The 25,601-nt window shown below is 35.2% G+C and overlaps 1 long non-coding RNA gene across 1 annotated transcript; it reads right to left on the reverse strand.

Moving 5' to 3' along the window:
* Positions 1-11,823: 11,823 nt before the first annotated feature.
* LOC145109178 (uncharacterized) lies at positions 11,824-12,627 on the reverse strand. The gene is made up of 2 exons (XR_013708816.1): positions 12,201-12,627; positions 11,824-12,079 (listed from the first exon to the last, which is right to left on the reverse strand). It is a non-coding gene; the product is annotated as an uncharacterized LOC145109178 (long non-coding RNA).
* Positions 12,628-25,601: the final 12,974 nt, after the last annotated feature.

Genomic DNA, 25,601 nt, shown 5'->3' on the forward strand with positions numbered 1-25,601 from the left:
ACGGTCCTTGAGGTTTGTAGTATATTGCAAATTTGGTACAAGGGCAAAATAGTCTTTTGAGTAAATTACACGAAGGGTCCTTTAGATTTCCCGTTTTTCCTTGAAATAGTCCTTACGGAATTTTTTTCCCAGAGATGGTCCCTAAGGAGCAAACATTGCACATAAAAAGGCCCTTGTGACTAACTTTGTTAGAAGATTCTGTTAAGTTCTATTAAATGACAAAAATACACTTTGTTTTATGCACTCAAATAGTATTTTCTCTCTCTCTCTCTCTCTCTCTCTCTCTCTAACCCATCGGTCTCATCCATTTACCCCTTTTATCCCGTCTCCTATTGAGGTCAACAAAATCACTCCTTTGCCTCCTTACTGCTACAAGGTTCCAAGCAGAATTTAGATTTGTTCTTGCTTGATTATTAAAATCTAAACCTGAAAATCAAAATCGAAAAGCAACTGATTTGGGTTTATTCTTGCTTGATTTCTTTGTGGAAATCGAAAGACGTTAGAGTCTTTGTGGAATCACGAAATCGGAGTTCTAAAAAAACATTGTAGGCAGTCTTTAAGACGTTAGAGTCGAGATTGGAGTTCGTTTTGATCAAAATTATAGGATTTCACTTCAATTTTGATTCTGTTTCACGGAATCGACTTTCCAAATGTAGAATTAGGTAGCATTTATTAAGTTAGAATCAGAATTAATATCGATTTAGCTCAAAATCAAGTTGATCTGTTATTAACCTCCGATTACCGGGAGGAATTGGAGTGTTCAAACCACCATCATCGACTCACAGTGGGGGAAACATTGAGATCAGTTTGCAAATCTTGTTTTGACTTTGCCTCTGAAATCTTTTGTTAGGTTGCAGTAGGGTTAATTTTTGTTGGTGGTTGGGCAGAATTAAGATTCAAGGAGAGCTCATGGGTTCAAGTCTCACTAGGAGAAATAGGTGGTGTTTAGGATTAGAATAAGAATAAGATAGTTTGCTGTTTCAATATATATATATATATATATATATATATATATATATATATATATATATATATATATATATATATATATATATATATATAGGTAGATTCAAATGTTTCTCACATCTATTGTGTGCTAGAATGCACCAATAAGAATTTAGTAATAATTATATGTATATTAAATGTTATCCATACTTATAACTCATTTTTATGGAAACTAATTAAATTCGTCATTAATGTCAACAATAATATTCTTTCAGAATGAATTCATATCTAGAAGAATGAGAGTGTATTCCAGCAGAATGAGAGTGTATTCTAGTAAAATACACTCTCGTTCTTCATATTCAATGCAATTTTATTGTATTTTAAGTGAGTGAGTTCTGAAACAAAATACGAACTCATATATAAAAACCTAGATGCGAATTCATTCTGAAAGAATATTATTGCTAACATTAATGACGGATTTAATTAGTTTCCATAAAAAGAGAATTATAATTATGGATATCATTTAATATACATATAATTATGGAAATCATTTAATATCTCTATTTATTTAATTAGATAATTATTTAATTTACTAAATTCCTATTGGTGCATTGTAGCACACAATAAATGTAAGAAACAAAATATATATATATATATATATATATATATATATATATATATATATATATATATATATATATATATATATATATATATATATATATATATATAGGTTTAGGTTCTATGGAAAACAAAAAACTCTAAAAATCAAAAAAATGCATAAATAAAATACTTAGAGATCACAAAACTTTTTTTTGAATTTTTTTTATAAAAAATCGCAGCTTTTTCTTAAAATTCGCTGAAAAAAAAAAAACAAAAAATCATTTTTTTCAGCGAATTTGTATAGAAAGCTGCGATTTTTTATAAAAAAAATTCAAAAAAAAGTTTTGTGATCTCTAAGTATTTTATTTATGCATTTTTATGATTTTTAGGGTTTTTTTTAGGGTTTTTTGTTTTCCAAATAACTATTCCCTATATATATATATATATATATATATATATATATATATATATATATATATATATATATATATATATATATATATATATATAACTTATCTACCATGGAGTAGTCATTTACATAACAACTATAAAAATAAATATTGTCTTAGATTAGTTTAATTTTATTTAAGAAAACATAACTAAAAGTTAAATTAAAAAAAAAATACATTTTTCATATATATATATATATATATATATATATATACAAAGTACAAACTTTAGGTCCATTGTTGCCCTATGTTATCTTTTGCCCACCTTTGTTAAAAATAAAAAGCTTAAAGAATGACCAACAGTCCCAAAACCTATTCTTTCAAAGAGCGCATTCCCCGCACCCTATTATGTAGCGGCTCTTTCTATGCGTGGTTCTCTTTTATACTCTTGATCTAGGAAGCAGGCTTCTGTAAACCTTCGAGAGGGTTCGTAGCCTTGCTAACGGTTTTCAATCTCACTCAGGGCGAATCTAAAAAAGTTTTTTTTAAGTGTTCATAAATCGTCTGTGAACAAATTCAAGAGAAGACAGATCCATAGGCAGCAAAAGAATAAAATAAGATTGAAATCAACACATACGACTTGCAATGTTTGTTATCATATGTGTGGGAAATTATCAAAACTTCAGATAAGAACACAAAATATACTAAAAATATCGACATATGATAGCAACCAACAGATAATATTTTTCTAACAGAGCACTATATTTGTTATTCATCGCATGTTTCCCTTTAATAGTTCTAACATCACTTAATGCTTTTGACGTGTATTTTTTATTTATTCAATTATATATACTATTAATTGTTAAAAACTTGGTGAACAGAAACTTTTGCCAATTCTCATTTCTGCCTTCGTTTACTACTTTTGCCACACCGGTTGCTATACTCTTTGCTTCTTTTTACTTCGCCGTCACTTTTATTTTAAAAGTTTTTTTTACAAACCGCCTTAAAAATTTTGTGATCGTTATCTTCTACACCGCCTTAAAAATTTTGTGAGCGTTGTCTTCTATTTTGCATTTGCGATTGCCGCCTTCAGTGTCGTCGTTCTCTAAATCTGTTGATCCTTTTCTCGCGATTATCTGTTCCTCTGTTCTCACGCCTCTTACAAGAAAATTGTCAGACCCATAACACCATCGGTATACGTCCTCCTCACCGGCTACAACGACGACGATACCATAGTGGACGGATGGTTCCATTCACCAGTTGGACTCCATCTACCTCTAACTTTTGTCGGTGTAGTGTTGGTGGTGTGCGATGGAGGTGGCTATCCCGGGTTCGCTGTCGATTGAAGCTTCAATTGATGATGGTGGGGAAGAAGCCGACGAACCACCATGCACCATCGATTCGGTTTTTGGGTTTTTATCATCACTGGGTTTGTCCTCTTTGACTAGGGCTTCCATCTCCAACAAACCACCGGTCAAAAGCCAAAACATTTTAGCTTGATTTTTTGTCGGCCACTTCAAACATCAAACAAAAGCAAGTTTTGCTTTAAACCCTACAAAAGAGTCTCCTTCTGAATGAATTTCATCCTAATTTCTTTTGTTTTTAGTTTTTTTGATGGATTAATCTCAACTTGCAGTTTGTTTCCGATCGGGGAGGAGCGAATGTGGGAGGAGGAGCCTGAATCCTAATTTGATTACCCGATTTCAGATTCCTTCAATTTTCCACACACAGCTTTCCACAAGTTGAATATGAGGTAATGTAATTGTTAATTACTGACGAAATTGAGCTTAATTACACATGGTTAAAATGCGACTCGCTTTTGTAGGTGTTATTGACAACTTTCGTTTTTTTTGTATCTCAATTTTCGCTGCTGCTTAAAGTTTGTCTAAGAGTTTTGGAACGAAAAGTTTTGGTGTTTATGGAGATATCATCGATATTCATTCTCTGATAGTTTGATGTTTTCAGAGAGACCTTGGTTGTGTGGTCGGGCATTTTAATTTCTTTATTTCTTTGCTTTTTTTTAATTAGCGACCCCTCCCTTTGTACAATACGATGATCCCTATCCCTCTACAAACCGTGGACCTTCGTTCTCACAACCAGTGCAACTGTGTTCCCGATTCTAACACCATTTCAATGAAAAATAATAAATAGAACATCTTCAGGTTAAAGTCTTTTCTTTTTGTTTTTTATTTGTTTCCATCAAGTAAATGGTTTATTTCTGTTGATTTTATCCATCAAGGTGTGGACACCAATTGTCTGTGGAAATGTCTTACTCTAGGCATAACATTTGGGGAAATTATATAATCGATCGCACTTTTTGCGTTCTCTTGGTCTGAATTACCAACTTAATTTGATTTTTATATTAGATTTAATTTCAATCATTCATGTTGGAATTTTGAAAAAGTTTGGGGAAAAATTATACCCCTATTCATTTAAAACTCTGGTTTTGTTACAGAAATGTCTCGACTTTTGTTTCTCTATGTATCTGGTTCATTCCTTAGTTTTCATGTTGTATATTCATAATTTTGTATATACAACCATTTAAATTTCCCGAATTTTGTTTAATAGTTTTGTTAACTAATTGCAAAATTGTCTAGAAATGAAGTATTATTTCTCTTTTCCTGTTTTGTATCTTTTCCTTTACTGTTCCAGTGTCAATGTTGCAAACTATGACATTTCTAAGAGTGTTCTTTGTATACTCCATACTACTACTTCAGAGTACTCGCCTTAGGATAATTGGCAAAAACTACCTGTATGTGGCTTCAAGCATCTGATGTTTAATTTCGATTCAAGCATTAAGTGTGTGTTTTGACTTTTGTATGCAGGTTTAACGTAGTACGTTCCTGGATAATAACGGTATTCAGAAGCTCCATCTAAATAGTACTGATATAGGTAATGAAGTTACATTCTCATCTATTTTATTTATAAAATTTGAAAATTTCAATATGTTAATTGTTGTGTGAAAGAGTCTGATGTATTTTCATGTTGCAGGAAGCGACGACTATTGCTGAGCTCTTAAACAAGAACTCAAATTTGCTCAAACTTGAACTCAACAACAATTTTATTGATTATTGTGTAAGTTTTTTTTTTCTTTTATCATCTAGTTTTTTTAAACAGGGACTTACAAATGACCATCATCGTTACATTTTATAGCATTAATTTTAGCATTACGTGAAGGCTGATATCATTTTTCTAAACTTTACTCCCTCCCGGAGGGAGGGTATAAAAATTTACTTTTCTACCCTACTTTTCTGCCCCTTTCTTGCAGGGCTGTTGAATGTACCCGCGTCGTTATCCAATATAGCATCTTACTTTCATTTGCTTATTCTATTTTTTTTTTTGTAATATTTTTCCTTTTTAAACCATCATACTTACAAAGTACAATGCTATTGTGGATAAAACTTTATTACGAATGAACTTTTTCTATATCCCACTTTATATTCAACTTTTTTTTTCTAATATTTCAGTTTGAATATCAAGCTTGGGGCAGGTGACATTAGTTTTTAATAATGATTTATTCTATGTCGTATGAACCTATAGTAAGGTACCACACTTTGATGATCATAACAGTAGGGAGATATAGTCGCTTTCAATATTTTTTAGCTATAAGGAATATAGAACAAATGGGCTTCTTTTGGTTTCCTTGTAACAAAGCTTTTTTATTTGTTTCATTTTCATCATAAACCATCGCTCAGATGCGTATATTCGCTTCATAACCACCTGTGGGTGGTTGAATATTGGCTTCTCTCACTCCTACTCCTTGTAAATACAAACCTTTACAGTCTTTTCCATTAATTCATAACTCCTGCATATCATAACATAGAAATTGCAACATCAGCCAACTATATTCAATTTGGTTTTTAAAAAAAATACCCTTACTTACAAACCTGATCCAACTTAGCACCAACGGCGCGACTAATTCCTACTAGTTAACATCAAGATTCAAGGATAATGGCTAATATCCCAATTCTTGATTTTTAATGTTGGCAAATTGCAATAAATAGATATTTGAGTGAATTACTGAAATCGTCCTTATGATTTGTGTAAAATTACATCTTTGGTCCCTAACTTGCACTCGAATATTCCCTATAGTATTATTTTGTTAAGAATTTCATCCCTGTCAAACACGAAAAGACCATATTACCCTTATTTATTTTTATTTTTTTTATTTATTAATCAAACAATAAAATAGTTTAATTGCATATGTGGGTCCCACCATCCACATGCATAGTCATAACCTAAACGTATCATTCTCAATTGACACTGCCACCTCTGTAATTTTATCAACTCCGTTGAACACCAAAACTCAGCCAAGTACCCCTGCAATCGTTTCCTCTCCCTTTCTTCTTCTTTCCCATTTCTTCCATTTACCCTTCTCTTTCCATTTCCCTTTGTCTTCCTCCATGGCCAGCCCGGGGATTTCGGAGGACCTGTGCAATTTAACAAAAATAGGCCCTAAAACTTATAAAAATTTAAATAAAAAAATTATAAATTTTCATATTCTATTACAAAATACATAAACTAAAATTTCATTCAAAATAATCAACAAAAAAAATATTCTACTTGAAAACAACCATTCTTATAATATTTGTTTAAATAAAGTTTCGAACAACATCTTTATCCAAAATGTTCCTTGATTCTGAAATTGAAGTAAATTTTTAACACCCATGTCCTCTAAAAACCTATAAAAAACCAGAAACAAATCATAAAGAAAAAAAAATTAGAAATCAAAATGTTATATACTTATATTACATTATCAAGAGATAAATTCTCATTGCTTCTAATAAAAAAATTTAGAAATAAGAAATATAGTAATTTACCTTCTGATTTTTAAAACTTCAAACAACACAAGAATCAAAATCTTCATAACCTAGAGGACACCTAGAAGCTAGATTGACATATTTTGCTTATGATATTAAGAAAATGGGAATCAAAATGAATGAATGAAAGGGAAAAATAGATTTACTGAATTCTGAGGTTAGATTTATAAAGAAAGAAGTAAGAAGAAAGAGATAAGAACTCAATGCTTTTGAAATTCGTCCGATGTTTTTATGAAGATCAAAGGTTTTCATATGAATGGTTTTTTCTAATTTTAAGCAAAGAATGAAAAAGAAGACCGTTACTAAGGAGATCGGCCATGATTCACTATTTCGTTGGCATCATTAATTTGTTCTCATGCCTAAATCGTAATCATTGTCTGCAAAATAGAAGGAACCTAAGCATCGATTTTTACCCAAAACTTTTAGATTCCCTCTCATGATTCTCTCTTACGTCATTTTTTTTTCTCCGCTATACATTACCTAATATTATTTGGGCTAAAAAATGAACCTAAGCTAATACAAAAAAGGCTAAGAAAATATTGGGCCCTAAATTTTAGTGGGTCGTGTTCATGTTCATTGACTTTGAATTTCCTTTGGCTCCCTTCCCTTCTGTGACCCAAAAAGAAAACACTGAACTATATTTGAAATGAAAAACCCCAAAAAAATGAACTCATGCTGAAATCAACATCTCAAATTAAACCTGAACTCAATTTGAAATCAAAATTATACCTAAAATTTGAAATAAAAACCCAAAATCATTATTAGCTGATTTCTTTTTCGCTTGTGTTTGGGTGATGAAAGAACTTGATCATGCCTTCTTGTTTCTTCTGCTAAAATCATGGCTTTCAGAAGATTGGAATCAGAAGTCGGGTAAAATCATGGATGAAACCAAAAGACATGGATGAATCAGAGTTGGAAATAGTTAGGGCTTTCAACAGGATTACCTGGTACTTATTTTGTTCCTGCCGATGACACTCTGCCTACCTGCACCAACTAAGCGAGAATAATCTTATGAAATTGATGGGTGACGACCACGACTTCTCTACCACTCTGGAACCTCGAAATGAAGAATCGTCGAGACTTTGGATTAGAATCGGGAACAAAAACATGCCTATCTGACGATTCATTCCATCAGATTTATGGTTTTGAGTTGGGTGGTAAACCTAAAGTAATGGGGACGACGATGGTTTACAGCGAGTATACATGATTTCCGGCAGCGATACATAAGGCATTAGCGGTATCACATGTGATGTTCGAGGACTGAGATAGAAAGTCGATCACGTTTTAATTTAGGGTTGGACGATCGAGGGAAGGGTAAATGGAGCCCACTTAGGAATATAACAATTATATAAAAGAAAAAAAAATAAAAAAATAAATACATTAAAGGTAAAACTGTTTTTTTTAAGTCGGTTAGGGATCAAAACCGAAACAAATTCAAACCATAGGGATTATCCTGAGTGAAAAACAAAAATTAGGGATCAAACGCGTAATTTTCGTAATTTTCTTACTGGGGTCTCTCCTCTCGTTGGTTTGGGGAGCGTGAATTTCACAACAGGGCATGCCGCGTTGAAAGCCGTTGCGTGTAAAGTGGTAAAGCACGAGAATGCATGTATAGAAAATCAACATGTGTTTGTACCTTTTGCATTCGATACATTTGGTTTTCTCGCACCAGAGGCGGTGGAGCTCCTCAACAGAGTCCAACGGGTCATGCATTCTAATGTCATATCTCCTAGATTCACAAATGTTGTTTTCAAAAGAATTGGTTTTACCATCCAGAAAGGGCTAGCGGCGCAGCTTGTTGCCCGTTTGCCTTCAATAGATATGTACTGAACTATATTAGTCGAAAAAAAAAGTTTATCATCCAAATTTTAGTAATTTAATCTAGAAATTTATTTCTAGTTTGGTCTGATTACAAATTATGTGTGAACCATGAATATTAAAATGTTAAAATAATATATAAATTAACCTCATGAGAATGAATTAACCTCGGACAAAACAACTTTTTCCTTTGTTCTAAATCTCCTCCATCAGAACCAATAATAGTTAAAATTTTAATTTAGTTTTTAGGGAAATCTCCAGAAAAGTCCTATAATTTTAGTCTAATTTATGAAAAAGTCTCAAACTAATTTTTGTTTACAGAAAAGCACAGAATACCGGCTAAAACTTCAAAAAAACCCTTTTTGCCCGGTTTCAAAGATTTAGCCGGTATTCTGTCCTTTTTCGTTAGTTTGCTCAAAATATTAGGATTTTTTTTGAAAATTACCCGATAACCAAAATATTGGGACTTTTCTGAAAATTACTATGGAATTAAGGGATATTATTATTAATAAATCATTTATAAACATATAAATTTTTTTATTATAAACAAAGGAAATACATTTCTAGCTAATTTCTAGGAATAAAATGGTCGACTATGTACTTCTCTATTGTTTGTTGACCACTTCAAAGTCCTTATGTTCCTCCTATGTATCGTTGTGGGTGTCATAGTAAGAAGTAACTTATTAGGCGTGACCAATACAAGATTTGATAATATTTATTAATACACAATCAATAAGTGTCTACTTGCTATTAGGCATGACGCTATATGATCACATGTTATTAGAAAATACCATTACACAACGATTCTTGAACATATAGATATTTTATTATGTTCTTTAACCTAATTACCACCTAACCTCCATACATTACCCGGTAACAACCATCAAATTACACACATCTATCGAGAGTGAAAAGTAAAATTTGAATGACAATTTAAATAGATAATCACCCTTCACTTGTTTCCATATAAACTATCATTCATGGATCACTTTTCGCATTTGATAGATGTGTGTTAGCTGATGGTTGTTAACATGTGAGGTATGGATGTTGAGTGGTAGTTAGGTTAAACAACATAAGATGAACACCAACATTAAAGGAATACCAACTGAGTACATCTCACCATCATATCCACAACAATGCATAGGAGGAACGTAGAGAGTTTGAGTGGTCAGCAAGCAACAGATGAGTACTTAGACGACCAATTTATTCCTAGAAATTAGCAATAAATGTATTTCCTTTTTTATAATAAAAATATTTTTTATGTTTATAAATGATTTGTTAATAATAATATCCATTAATTCCATGGTAATTTTCATAAAAGTCCCAATATTTTTGTTATCAAGTAATTTTTGAAAAAGTCCCAAAATTTTGAGCAAACTAACGAAAAAGGACAGAATATCGGCTAAATCTGTGAAACCGGCTGAAAAGGGTTTTTTCGAAGTTTTAACCGGTATTCTATGCTTTTCTGTAAACAAAATTTAGTTTGAGACTTTTTCATAAATTGACCTAAAATTTTAGGACTTTTCTGGAGATTTCCCTAGTTTTTAATAATAACAAATAAGTAAAAATTTGGATAAAGGGAATAATAGGGTTTCTGAAACTACAGATCTGGAGTCTCAAAAATTAGAAAACCGACTACAAAAGAATGAGTTAAACAACAATGTATTTTGATTTATTTATGAGAAATTAAATATCCTCCTACCTTTTGTTCCTACTTATCTTTCTACCTATGTAAAATAATGACATGTGTCATATTTGAATAAAATTAATGATATTTTAATAAACTTGTCATCATTTCAAATGGGTAGGAAGATATGTAGGAAGGAAAGTAGGAGGATATTTAATTTCTCTTGATTTATTTATTATTATTATTATTATTATTATTATTATTATTATTTTTGGAACGGCTATTTATTTTCATTATTAATACTTAAGCATCATATTTGATAGATTTTAAAAAATATAAAAAGATTGGAAGTAGTGGCTTGCTATAAATAGATAGATTTTTCAAAGTAGAATTATTTGTTAAGAAAAAAGATATATTCTTGAAAAGCAAGATAATTTGGTCAAAATAAAAAATGCTTTATTAATAAAATTGGAACATTATTTACTTAAAAGTCCCAAATCTTTTACCTAATTATTAATATTTATCCCAAGAAGAAGAAAGAAAAAAAATATCACAGATTAAAAATAAGTTATTTAGTATAATTATTCTATTATAGCAGTTATGATCAAAATACATGCAACATGTTTCTAATAACTAAGTCAAATCGGTTTTTGGTTATTTTTGTTGTAAATGCTAAGAAAGTTTTAAACAAAAAGTAGCAGAATCTATATCAGTTTTTGGTTATATTTGTTGTACAGACTAAGAAAATTTTAATTTTGATTCTACTAATTCCTACTACAGGTTGTGTGAATTTCATTGATTCCATCTATTACAACAATTATGAAATAAATTTTTTGATATTTTTTTTGTTCTTGGCCCAGTTTTGACTTTTGATTTGAGCAAACCAATCAGATTAAATACATACAACAAATGGCATACAATAAGCTTTGTTGGGTAGGATATGCCTGAAAGATAAAGAGACAGTCATCAATTTTCTTGTTCCCTGTTAAATAATCAGGTTAAATATTATTTCAAGAAAAAAAAATCAGAATAATAATAAAATAAATTTTTTTCTTCTTTCTGTGATGATATATGCTTGCATAGGATCTCAATAACTATGTACCACAACAATATCAGGGAAAAACACTTGTAATAGGTTCATATTTGACTTGCTGAATGAATTGGGTACTGTCAAGAGTAAAAATTAACTGATTACAAAACTGAATTGATCATTGTTTTGAAAATGTAAAAAATCTAAAATGATATGCATACAGTTATATCTAAGGGCATTTAACATCAAGAAATAGATGCTCATTAGGAAGAGTAAATTACACGAATGGTCCCTAGGGTTTGAGGTAATTTGCGTGTTTGGACTCTAACTTATTTTTTTTTTAACTCGGACCGTCCCTATTGTTTGTTTTTTTTTCCTGTTTGGTCCCTGTGACATAAAAAAAACTATTTTGTGCTTATTGATTTCTTTTATAATTTATTTATTTCTTATATAATTATTAATATCTAATGATCCCACCACTCTTTACTCCTCCACCAAAATCACCCCTCACCCGCGTTTTCCACTCCGATTCCTTTCCGCCCGACAACTTCATCCCACAACTTCGTCTTGTTCGGGCAAACCACCAATAAATACAATCAAATCAAATCAAATGAAATTTAATCAAAATACAACCAAATTATAAATCCATGTAATCAAATCTGATGAATCTCCTAAAACCATCATCAACGAAATCAAAAAATTTGGTTTTCTTCTTGATAAATGTAATAAAAAAAACTGAATCAAATCCACTCCCAAGACCTTAAATTTCCATGAAATCTAACCCGATTTCATCGACGTACAACTCATTCCCGATCTCTTGCATCTACAACTCTGTTCCCAATCTCCCCTGATGCGATAGAGAATCAAAAATCAGTGAAAGTGACCATAGAAATTTTCAAGAAAAAAAAAAACTGATGCTAGCAGTGAGGGAGAATCGACCGAAGTTTGGAAGAAAAGGTGATTGTTACCTTGAATCTCTGATTTCAGATGACAAATCCTTGAATCGGTGATTGTGGAGTTTGATTTTTCAGATTGGGTTTTTTGTGGGTTTTGGTATCGATGATATCTTAGAGAGAAAGGGATGGTCTGAATTTGGAACAAAGGTTGAGGGGTGACGATGTCGGACATAGGGCGGCAGTGGGAGCGCCGATAGAGGTGGACCTCCACCTTGTTGATGGTCGATCGTTTGGGTCACTTTTCCAAGATGTAGCAACAACGGCCGGTGTCCCTTTTCTGGGTTATAACAACGACGACAGAGGGTCGGTGACAATAGATGGTCGTCGGCCATTGGAAAGAACAAGAATGCATCATCGACCTGGATTTGCAAGGAGGAAGAGATACGTGAGAGTGGAAAACAGAACAAGAGGAAAAACGGGGAAGAGGAGGGTTGTGGGGTGGGATGACGTCTAGGCCCTACGGGTGGGTTTTGTTTATTTAATAATTAATTAATAATACAAATAAATAATAAACAATAAAATTAGTTAAAAAAGAAAATTAATGAGGGTATAATATTTTTTAAGGCCGGATAGGACCAAACATTAAACAAAAACAAACAATAGGGACGATCCAAGTTAGAAAAATAAGTTAGGGACCAAACATGCAAATTACTTCAAACCATAGGGACCATTCGTCTAATTTACTTCATTTGGAATAGACCATAAACACTACACATACCTTACATAGATTTTATAAAATGATGTTGTATCTACCTCACTACCTTAAATAGATTTTATAAAATGATGTTGTATCTACCTCAATCCTCGATACCTTCAACACTCACATATCTGGTGGTAGCCTGAACGGAGATCAATTTTGGAGAACCAAGACGCACCCTACCGCTGGTCAAACAAATCATCAATCCTCGGAAGCGGATAACGGTTCTTCACAGTTAGCTTGTTCAGCTCCCGATAATCAATTAACATCCTGTGGGAGTTGTCCTTCTTCTTAACAAACAAAATCGGCGCTCCCCATGGTGAACTACTTTGTCTGATAAACCCCTTGTCTAACAGCTCCTGCAGCTGTATAGACAACTCTTGCATCTTCGGCGGTGCCAACCGATAATGTGCATTGGCTATCAGAACCGCACCTAGTACCAGATCAATACAAAACTCCATCTACCTCTCCGGAGGCACTCCGGTCAAGTTCTCCGGGAATACGTCTGAATACTCTAGAACTACCGGCACATCCTCAGTCGTTCTCTTTCCCTCCGTCCTTGTGTCCAATACATAAGCCACAAAACCTGAACAACCTTGCTGAAGATATCTCCTAGCTCTCGCAGCCAAATAAAGAGCCGGTCCTCGCTGAACACCCTCGCCATGAATAACTAGTTCTCCCCCATTTGGGATTCGAACCTACACTGACTGGTTCCCATAACCAATCATTTCCCTATTAGATCTCAACCAATCCATCCCAATAACCTTGCTCTCGCGCAAAGGGATAAGAACCAAATCAACCAGGTACCTCTCTCGGAATAGCTCAAGAGCACAACCCCGATGAACCCTCGATGCTCTCACTGAAAGATCATCGATGATCTCTACCTTCAACGGATAATCCAGCTCCCCGGGAGCATCACCAAATCTCTTGCTGAGTGCAAGAGATACAAACGATCGGGTAGCACCCGAATCAAGAACAACCAAAGCATGCAATCCGTTCACTAAGAACGTCACTAAACATTACAACATGAAACATAATCATAAATATTAATGAAAGCGCATAAATAAATGGAAAAACATACCCGTAACCACGTCAGGAGTCGCACGCGCCTCCTCAACCGTCAACTGAAAAGCCCTGCTCTTCACTACAGGGGCCGCTTGCTTGCCCTCCTGGCCATCAGTGATCCTCAACGTACCCGGAGCAGGTGCCATAACCGCTTCTCTAGTAAAAACTCGGTCAATCGGCTTTCTTATGGCCCCTCTGATTGCAATGAAAGCAAATCAGACCTGAAACTTCAGTATTGGTGGTGGCAGTGTGTAACACCCGTAAATTCGGGCTACGCAATAAACTTATTATAAGCCATAATAATGACTTATAAATAAGAGATTGTTTAGGATAAATAATCTTAACCGAGTTATAGTACATGTCGTAAATAGTGAGTTGGAGATAGGTTACTTATTAGCCCTAGTGATCTAAACGAAAGTCGTAGTATTAGGAAAAAGCGAATTTGTGCATACATGGAACATCCAAATCTGGCTTCAATAGAGGAAGTTATGACTTTTCTAAGATTTCAACGTAGCAGTGTGCGCATAGAAATTGACTTTTAGATCGGTTGACTTTTGGACAAAACAATCTAAACGAGATATGAAGGTCTCGTTAATAGGATTCCAAAAATATAAGAACCATCAAAAATGGATGCCGGATGTGAGTGATATGCATTTTATACGGGCTTTAATAGGCTAAGCCTGTGTAAATAAAATGATGTCAAAACTAGTCGATCGAGTCTAAAGGAAAGTTGTAGATCTCGTCGAGAGCTTTCGGTGGATATAAAGAACATAAAAAACAGAGCATGTATGAAGTAGATACGCAATTTCTAAATTCTGAAAATTGACACGGACAGCGCGACGTGCGTAGCTTGCTCGCGAAGTCAGCCACGCTGCTCCAACTGACGAGTGACACATGTCATTTAAACGATGGATCGACTTGTTTGAACTGCATGGCATGCACCTCTTATGCGCGACGCGCATATGCGTTTTTGGCCCTATAAATATCCAACACTCCCTCATTCATTCCACACACTGTTACAACTACTCTCTCTCTCTCTCTCTCTCTCTCTCGATTATCCCTCATGTAAACCTATTTTTCTTTCGTTTCTAGCCTGAGGCGAATCCCTGAGACACCCGGAGTACTCGTTCGAGTAGTAGCCTTCGAGTAGGAGACCCTAAGTCAGAGTTCTGCCCACTTGGACCGTGGTTCTCATCCATAATCTGTAAGTGAGCTAGACTTACTCTGCCCTCACGTAATTTATAATTATATTCATATTTTTTGTTATGAACCTATAATTAAGATTTTATCAGTGATTCCAAGTTATATAATGATTTATTTACTTACATGAGAGGTGTCTAGAATGGTCATGTTGGCTTGGTTGTTGGATTTCAGAAAGACTATATGTCGAAATGGTCCTGCCTCCTGGCTGATCCTTATTTGTTAGAACTATCTATTTCCTTAGAATGATTGATAGGTCTAGATTCTCTCTAGTCGTGTAGAATATTAGACTAAGACTTAGTGATAATGATGCTAGGCCACGTCAAAGGAAATGTCAATTTCTAGATGCGAAGCTCTGTTCGAATTTCGAGTCATCACTTTAGCAAGTGAGTGCATAGTTACTTTCAAGCTTACGCATAGATATAAGTATTCTAAATGCTTAACTGCTATGTGCGCTATCTTTGCTATGTTTAATGTAGTTGTACAAATATGATTATTACTTGATTTATTGTTATGTTTAACATACTTAATAATATGACTGAGTAGTGAGGGTTGTGCAAAATAATAAATGAGAGGTTGTGTGAAATAGTGGTTGTAATAGGTTAGAGAGAGAGCCCTGTAAGATAATAAGTCGTGCATGCCGTGTCTATTGCAAGTACTTTTGTACTGTCGTGCTAAACCCAAGTACTTTTGTACTGCCATGCTAAACCCAAGTACTTTTGTATGACCGTGCTAAACCCAAGTACTTTGTATTACCGTGATTATACAAAAAGTACTAATGTACTACCGTGTTGTCGCGAGTATTATCATACCGTCGTGGTTAATCACCTAGGAATTATAGTTGTCCGATGATAAAGATCCTTTAGGAAAGATCCCTAAAGATCATCATAATAGGATTAGTAAGTGAGAGCGATGGGAAATGGGGTAATTGTGTTATTTGAATGTTGATGGTTATATAATTAAAAATTATAATAGTGTGGGTTGAAAACCCTATGTATCTCACTAGATTTCCCAACCTGACCCACTCAGCGTCTTTGTATCACAGGAAACAATAATGATGATGCCTGAGAGATTTGAGGAACTTTAGAGTATATTAAGATATTGTAAGTCTTTGTTTATACTTATGTTTTTTGTATCAGTTATGACATCCCGAGTTTTTAATAAATCAATGAAAAACATCCCTTCGGGAATATTTTATGGGACAAATGCCGCATTTGTAAATTAAAACTCTGATTTTAAAATAAGCATAAACTGGTCTTTTCTGGCCGTGAAATGGGGATGTCACAGTTGGTATCAGAGTATTAGTTTAAGCGAACTAGGAGTAATGATTTATTTCTAGACTTAAACATAGAATGCTAAGCGATGATCGTGAGATGAGTGTCTAGTATATTTTAGGTAGTACACTTGCATAAACATGAGCACTAGCTTATTTTAGGGTAGATGCCTAATTTGCTTCTATGTGCTAAATGATTTACACATGCTATAGCTATAATCTGCCTTAGGATGCTATAGGATGCCTTTAGTTGCTTTAGGATGTTCGGGTCTATGGTCTATTGCTGACCATATCTGGAAATTTTATGTGTACAGATTTCTAAACGTTTAATTACGGTATTAGAACTGGCATATAACTTTTTGGAGTGAAAAGGAGATTTATACGTCTATCTTGTTGGGTTTTAAGCACTATAACACTCCTATGGTACACATGCAACCCTAGATGCTTTGGATCTAAGTTTTCTCTAATTATACATGCAATTTCATTTTTCCAAAGCATACATCCTAACTAGAATACAATAGAGGATATACAACATAAAAACCAAGTTAGATGAATACCACTTGATGTAGTTTGTAGTTCTTGGCCATAGAAATCTTTAGCACCTCAAGTGTGATGCCTATAATGTGTCACAAACACCAAATGCAAGAGGAATTTTGAGAGAATAGGCTAGTTAGCTTCAAAATCGATTATCACTCTCTTAGAATGAATGGGAACTGATTTTAGAGCCAGGGGTTTGCTTTTATAGTGTGACAAAGGTTAGGGTTTCATCCATGCAAACCCTAATGCACCATGACCCTTCATATTTCTTAGGCTCCATGGGTTAAACCTCCATGGACTATCATATTGGTTTAGCCCATCCTAATCAACCATGGATCATAAGCCCACACTATAAGAATCATTGATTTACTTAATCAGTCCATGTATCTTTAATCAGTCTCTTTTGATCACTAAATTAATTCCAAATTAATTCTTGATCAATACTAATTAAATAATATGATTTCTCAATTAATATATTATACTTATAATATATTAATAAATCACAAATAACCTCTTTCTCAAAAGTCCATCCTATCAAATTGCTCTGGTGAAGGCAACCCAAAAGGACCATGCTACTCTCGGGTCAAGTACATACCGGTTATAGTTATGGGCTTAGACACCTAATCCAACAGTCTCCCACTTGGATAAGTCTAATAACTATAACTGCCAATGAAACTTCAAAATCCGATTAGCAATCGTAGCTCTCAAAAGCCGCTGTCGAACTCTGACCTAGTCAGTGACGCGTCCTTTAGATAAGGGATCATATATTCGTCTGTTCTTCAAGATATCATGCGGACAAATACATGGAACATAGTCATACTTATTGTGCTGCAGTATGTTTCCCGTTTTCTGATTTGTCTGACATAGAACATAATTGAACACATCAATTTAGTCCTGACCGGGCCCGACACATAAGTCAAAACAAAATCATTGAGGGGCCCAAGATATCGCTTTTAATCCTCTTAGGATAAAAGGAACAGATAAACTTCGACTTATTTGCTTGTACTAACTACTCATTAAATCATGCACATCGATACGTTTTATAACATCAAGTTACTGATGCGTTTTCATATCATCAATGCACAACCAACTCGTAGTCAACAACTCATATATCTTGGTTTGAAGACTCTATGATATTATCGTCACACAATCACTCGTGATAAATTCCATGAAGTGATTCATGTGAGCGTGGGTTTAATCCAATACTCAAATCTTATTTCAAGAGCACTCATGAATGTTGTAGCATACTTTTGCTATGTCTAACACCTTAGACAATCTACAAGCCAATTCATGACAGTTTAACCTCATAACCTACTTCCAAAGTATGATCGACTGTGGATAGTTTGAATAATCTTATTATTCCGGAAGTCAAAACATGCAAAAGTGAAACAATAGTAAACAATTGACACAAGATAGTAATTTTACTTATAAATAAAACTCCTTTTATTCAATCATCAAATGTCAAGTACATTTTAGCTATTACAAGTTTCTAAATATTTTATCTAATCACTAAAACTAATATCGTCCTTCAGCCCGATACTCTTAGCATGTTGTAAGTGCTTAACCCTACTCAGTCCCTTCGTAAGGGGATCTGTTGGGTTATCCTCTAACGATACCCTCCTAAATATGAGGAGTCCTTCTTCTACTCGATGTCTTATGAAGTGGTACTTTCTGTCGATATGCCGGGATCTACCATGATCTCTCGGTTCCTTGGTTAAGGCGGCCGCCCCTTCATTATCGTAGAAAATCCCCACTAGCTCCTTTATGGATGGTACAACTCCAAGGTCTCCGATGAAGTTTTTCAACCATATCGCCTCTTTCGATGCTTCTTTCGCTGCTATGTACTCTGATTCACACATTGAATCAGCTACAGTCTCCTACTTGGAACTCTTCCATGTTACTGCTCCTCCATTTAGGGTAAACACCCAGCCCGACTGAGAGCACAAATTATCTCTGTCAGTCTGAAAACTAGCGTCACAATACCCTGTCACTCTCAAGTCATCTCTCCCACCAAGGGCAAGGACCCAGTCCTTAGTCCTCCGCATTTAGTTAAGAATGTTCTTTACTGCAGTCCAGTGTGCTTTACCAGGATTCTCTTGATATCTGCTGACCATGCCCAAAGAAAAAGCCACATCAGGGCGAGTACAAGTCATAGCATACATGATCGAGCCAACTGCAGAAACATATGGTACTCGACTCATCTCTGCTATCTCAGCCTCTATACTCGGACTCTGAGTCTTACTCGGTTTGGTATTGCTCTGGATAGGTAAGTCACCTTTCTTGGAGTTCTCCATGCTGAAACGCTTAAACACCTTGTCCAAGTAGGTACTTTGACTAAGTCCTATTAGTGTTTTACTCCTGTATCTCAATATCCTTATCCCTAGAATATAGGCAGCTTCTCCAAGGTCCTTCATAGCGAAACACTTCCCAAGCCAGGACTTAACCTCCTGCAAGGTTGGGATGTCGTTTCCTATGAGAAGTATGTCATCTACATACAATACCAGAAAGCTAACTATACTCCCACTAGCATTGACATATACACAAGACTCATTTTCGCTTCTCGAAAAACCAAACTCATTGACTTTCTCATCAAAACAAATATTCCATCTGCGAGATGCTTGTTTCAATAAATAAATGAATTTCTCAAGCTTACACACTCTATTAGGGTACTTTGCATTGACAAAACCCTCTGGCTGACACATGTAAACATCTTCAGCCAAATTTCCATTAAGGAAAGCGGTTTTGACATCCATTTGCCATATTTCATAATCATGAAATGCAGCTATGGCTAACATAACCCTAATAGATTTAATCTTTGCTACTGGTGAGAAGGTCTCATCATAGTCAACTCCCTGAGTTTGAGTAAAGCCCTTCGCAACCAGTCGCGCCTTATATGTGTGTACTTTCCCATCCATGTCGGTCTTCTTCTTAAAGATCCATTTGCACCCGACTGTCTTGCAACCTGGTACATTGTCAACCAATTTCCAAACTTGATTGTCATACATGGACTGAATCTCACTGTCCATTGCCTCTTTCCATTTAGCAGACTCGGGGTCTACCATGGCTTCCTTCTAGTTAGATGGTTCATCCAAATTTACCAGTGTGCTATCACTGATAAACGTATCACCTTCAATAGTAATATGGAAGCCATAAAACTCAGGTGCCATCCTAAATCGAGAGGAACGTCGAAGAGGTAATGAATCGTCAATAGGTTCAACATGAGTTTCCTCCTCGGGTTGAGTGCGAGTGTGTGAGATTCCTTTATCACTTAACTCTTGAAGCTCTTCAAGGTCAATTTGCCTCCCACTGTCCTCTTGGCATATGAGTTCTCTCTCTCTCTCGGAAAACTCCTCTCCTCGCAACGAAGACAACATTTTCACTCGGTCTGTAGAAGAGATATCCAAAGGATTTCTGTGGGTAGCCGATGAAAATACATCGCTCACTACGAGGTTCGAGCTTGTCGTAAGTCTCTCGTCTTACGAAAGCCTCGCAATCCCAAACCTTGATGTGATCTAACGAGGGAACCTTCCCTGTCCACATCTCGTGAGGTGTTTTGGCAACCTTCTTAGTAGGGACTAGATTAAGGATATGGGCGGTAGTCTCTAAGGCATACCCCCAGAATGAGATAGGTAACGAAGCTCGACTCATCATGGAACGAACCATGTTTAGCAAGGTTCGATTGCGCCTCTCAGCCACACCATTAAGCTGTGGTGTCTGTAAGTCCCCAAATCTGCTTGTGTATCAATCAGATCCAATTGATGGTGCGGAATCCCAATCAATTGGATGATGTCAGATCAAATAGAAAAGAAGGAGAAGAAGAAGATGATGAATCTTGTATGATTTGATTACAATGAAGATCCAGATACAAGATTCACACACAGTAACACACACTAAAGCTCCTTTCTTTCTCTCTTGGCCGTACACTCCTTTTGTTCATCAATCCTTCCTCAACCACCTAACACACACACACATACACACACACACACACACACACACACATATATATATATATATATATATATATATATATATATATATATATATATATATATACTTAGGGAATATGGGCCATAAATGGGTTTACGGCCGTAAACACCCATTGGGCCGTAAACAGGGTTTACGGCCGTAAACCTGTTTACGGCCGTAAACACCCACCTGGCCGTAAACCTGACCGTAAACTCATAAAATATTACATAAAAATACAATTGCTCAGAAAAGCAAAGTATAAACCATAATTTTGACCCAACAATCTTCCCCTTGGTTTATAGCTTTCTTTTCTTAATTGACCCAACAAGCTCCCCCTAAAAAGTACCTGGCTTTTCTTATCAATCTTCATCAAGAGCTTGGCTTCAACATTAATCTTCAAATTCTTCACAACTTCAAGATGAACTTGATGAATCTTCAATGAATGACTTCATCTTGAGCAGTTGGGCTTTTCTTCAGAATTTGACATTGAACGCACATTGGGTGAGGAGGCTTCTTGTACTGATTCTTGAAAGATAGCGCTTTCAGTTTGAGAATCTTCAGAGAGAACATCAGAGAGAACAAATCTTCAGGATCACTTCAGCAGGTTCAAGTCAGCAGCAGACTGATTGAGGAGGCTTCAATGCAATCCGTCACATAATCTTCAATTTCAGCTTCACCTTGCTTCCGGGGTTGAAAGATTGAATGTCGAAAGAATATCTTCATTTCTTGCTCCTTCGAATAAGAATTCTTCGATGATCACGGATGAAGCTTTGGCTCAGAAATCTTCGACACAAACTCCATGAGTTTCATCTTCACCTGAATTCACTTTTCAAGACAAAACAAAACTAAAAGAAAATTTAGCACACAATATTTTTGGGCTTTTCATATTTTCTGAAAAAGAAATAAAACAAAAATATTTTTAATTTTAAAATTTTTTTTTTTATTTTTGTTTGGTTTTCAAAATTTTTAATTCTCCCCTAATATTTAAATTAGAAGAAAACTATGAACAAATTTAACAAAAATAAAAATGATATCTAACTTTAAGAGTGATTTGGGATCAAAGTTTTTAGACAGCCTTTATCCGTTTATCAGTACCTCTCCCTTCATGAATAGATCTGGTCAATCGCCGGTATTGTGGTCCACTTAAACACGAGAGATTGTGACAAAATTAGGACATACTATAAGTGACAAGACAATGTGATCCTAAGTTCCTAGATAATATTCCTTAAGGACCATTCAGCTGACGACGACCAAAGATATTGTTGTCCACCTAAATTGAGCTGCGAGATCTACAGACAACCTCGTGATTGTTCAATTTTAAATGTACTAGAACATGTTTCCCGCTTCCTGACATACCCCAATAATCAGGAACTTCCAAAGTACTCCTTACTTTAGGTGAGCAGACAATTATTATGAGAGAAGTCAGATTTAGAGTGCATATGCTATACACCCAGGTCGGATCTCTTCCAATCTCGCAGAGGGTGAAACATATGACTAACCAGATTTAGAGGGATTGAGAAGTAGAATGGTGCATATGATGTGTACCAGGTCGGATGTATTTCAATCACACAAAGGAGACAACATATGACTAACAGACAGGAAGAATTGCATAGATAGAAGATACAGAGAAATAGAATTGCATATGTTGCAGTCCAGGTCAGATGTATTTCAATCACGCAGAGGAGGAAACATATGACTAACAGAAAGAAAGCAAGAAAATAATTTCCTATAGACCTACTTTATCGGAATTCCCCAGTCGCCCCATCAATACCGGAATTAAGGACAAAGTCCGTACATCGAGGAAGAGTTAAACCACAGTTCTAGATACAGATTATTTTAGTGTGACTGGTGGATTATCATGTATATCTCCCTGCTCAACCTATCTGAGCATCGTATTGTCAGGCTAAATGGATCTATCTAGGTCAAGATTTTTCAAGTCTCTAGATTCCTTAAGTTCATTAATGCCTAGTCAAGTCCATTTTAATCTTTCGTGCCTACCAGCGCATCGAACACAGAGCCTAGACAATTCAGATTCAATCCCTTACACAGATTCAGATTGCCTGTTATCACACGATTATATCACTTCCCAAAACATCATCTACAAACAAAAACTATCAGCAACATATTTTTGATTTTCTGATTTTCTAATGTTTTTGGATTTTTTTTTTAATTTTTTAATTTTTGTTTTGTTTTTATTTCTCCCCCTAAATTTGTGCATAGGAGAGAAACGAAAGTAAATGCGCAAATTTAAACTATCCTAAAACAAAAATTAGTCTTTAAAGCGAATCAGCTTAAGAAAAACTCAGGAGTATAGAGAAGAAAACTCAAACCGTAAGTCACCGATTGAATTTGCATCCAGAAGGTCTGAGAACAGCACGCGTAATCTCAGAACAGATCCAAAATTTCTTCATGTCATTAAGCACTAACCCCATTTGTGATCTCTTCCTTTATTCCTTTCCTGCAAAGGACACATACTCCCAAACAAAGTTATGAATGTTGTACAGTTAAGAGATGTCCCTTATCATGTGCCTGGAACAGCCACTACCAACAAACCGAAGTATGATGATATGCCTCCATAGCTGCTCCGAAACAAAGTGGGATCAGTTGGTCTTTGGAACCTAATCCATTTTGAAACTGGGTTGACCTTTTTCATCCTTGCACGGTACTCTCTCCCATGACATATCCTGTTTATCACAAACAGAAGATGAAGAAATATTAAAATCGTTAGAGGATTTGGGAGAGTAAGCCTTTGGAACCCATTTGTAGTTGGGTTTAACCCATTTCTTTTTCGATCTGATGGGTGGCTCAGTACTTGCTTTTGATCTTGATGTCGGCCGTTGAGATGACTTTGACCTAACCGGTCTTTGTTTCACTGGAGCATCTCTTGGATTGGGCTTCTTGGCCGACATTCCCTTCTTTGCCTTGGGATTCAGATTCTTGGCCTTGTGGGTTTGATTCTTGGCCTTCTGTGCGTTTCAGTTACCATTGTCTGAACGTGACCTTGAGGGGTTTCTTTTGAAGTATCTCCCTCTTGGCGCGTTCTGCCAGCCTTGTGCATAGTAGGGAACGAATGCGAGATTAGGACAATTTCTGGCAATGTGTCCAGGTGTTCCACAGTGAAAACATGTCTTTTTCTTCAATGTGAAGTTGTTTCTTCCTGCCCCTGGTGGCGTATCTTTTCCTTGTCTCTTATGGTTCCCACGAGCACAATTACAATAGGCACTCTGTTTCACTTGAATTGGTGGCCTGTATTTCTCAACAGCAGGTTGATCAGAAGCAGCTGAGTTCGAAGCAACAGATTCAGAGTTCAAGGAGATGTTGGTTTGTTCAATGGTGTTCTCCTTGTTCTCATCCTCTGCTACTTTACCTGCACATGAAGTAGATGTGCTAGAAACAGGAACATCAGTATTTTCAAACAAATCATCAAATGTGTCAAAAAAATTTAATTCAGCAGGAGCAGATGCGGAAGTATCACAAAAAACATTGTCATTTTTAACATCAGAAACAAAAGGTTTTTCATTGGAAATAAAAACATCAGGTTCAGACTCAGTTTTGTTATCAGAAACAGATCCTTTAACTTCGTGCTTTGACTGATCTAAGGATTGATCTGTAGGGGAAGTAGAAACATTAGTACTTTCAACATTAATAATTCCTCCTGAAACAAAACCAGATGGCTTGCCATACACCATGAAAGGTTCGTTGGCAATCTCCTCTTTAGACAAAGGGTGATACTGATATGTATGATTAAAAGGAGGAGGTACATTATCGTATCCTAAACCCTTTTGCTGGTTTCGTTTGAACTGCAGACAATGGTCAATCATGTTGGCAACTACCTCGCTTGATACATCAAACCTTTTAAAATCAAAATTTGCAGTTTCAAATTGCCCTTTTAATATATCAAGCTCAGTAATTAACTCAGCATTCTGTCTCTTGATATAATCATAATGTACACATTTGATACTGTAGTCTTCCTGAAGTCTCCTAAAGTCCTTTATTTTTGTTTCTAACTGGGCCTTTAGGGGTTTCTGTCCTTTCCTGAGTTGGTATCCTTCATATCTCAGGTCCTCAACTTCTCTTTTTAATAAATCAATTTGTTCACGAAGAAGTTTGATCGTAGCTTCACATGATTGAGAGCATGAAACTTCATTGACCGGGATGTTTGTAGAACTCATATTTTTTTTTTTAAAAAAAAATTTCTTTGACTAAAAACTCAAAAGTCAACCTTAAAAGTCAAATTTAAAGAGTCAAACTTAAAAGTCAAACCGAAAAGCTAAATTTGAAATTTTGAAGGTTAAACGAGAAAGTCAGAGTTTAAAGTCAAAGTCAAAATTTTAAGTAAAAAAGTCAAAATTAAAAGTCAAAAATTAAAAACTAAAATTTTGGTTGAAAATGTAATTTAAAAATGAAAGAAATTGAATTTTGGGTTAAAAGTGTCAAGAATGCGAAATTGGGAATCGAGGATATTGTATTTAAGTTCAAAAAGGGAAGGAATGTATCATCCACCAATCTAGATCAACTGGTAAGGCGGGTGTGTTGTTAACTCAAGGAATCTGGGTTCGAATCCTGCAACCCTCAAAATCATTCACCTTTTTTTTAATAGTAAGCGCTGAATGATTAAGAAGCCTCCTTTGAACGAAAATGGGCCGCAAACTCCGGGCCGTAAACGTCCGTGGGC

The sequence above is a fragment of the Lactuca virosa genome, chromosome 1 (assembly GCF_052849685.1).
Source record: "Lactuca virosa cultivar CGN04683 chromosome 1, Lactuca_virosa_CGN04683_v6, whole genome shotgun sequence".
In the NCBI taxonomy this organism is placed as follows: domain Eukaryota; kingdom Viridiplantae; phylum Streptophyta; class Magnoliopsida; order Asterales; family Asteraceae; genus Lactuca; species Lactuca virosa.